Here is a 239-nt window from a genome sequence, read left to right as displayed (position 1 = left end):
GGCGGAGAGGGGAAAGGCACGCTCAAAGCTCCCCCTTCCCTTTTCTCTCCGCCAGCCCCCCAACCCTTCCACACTCTGGTCCTGAGCACCCGGTTTGTTTACCCGGTTGGCTGCCTTCTGTTTGCAGCGAGCTGATCACAGCTTATTGCAGCTCAACAAACTTGTCAAAATAAACTCACAGCAGGTGTCTGTCTGTGTGCCTTTGGGGTTGTTGTTTTTTTCTCCTTTTTTTTTTTTTT

This window comes from Buceros rhinoceros, unplaced genomic scaffold (genome assembly GCF_000710305.1).
Source record: "Buceros rhinoceros silvestris isolate BGI_N320 unplaced genomic scaffold, ASM71030v1 scaffold14484, whole genome shotgun sequence".
NCBI classification, from domain to species: Eukaryota; Metazoa; Chordata; class Aves; order Bucerotiformes; family Bucerotidae; genus Buceros; species Buceros rhinoceros.
This window is presented reverse-complemented; position numbering follows the sequence as displayed.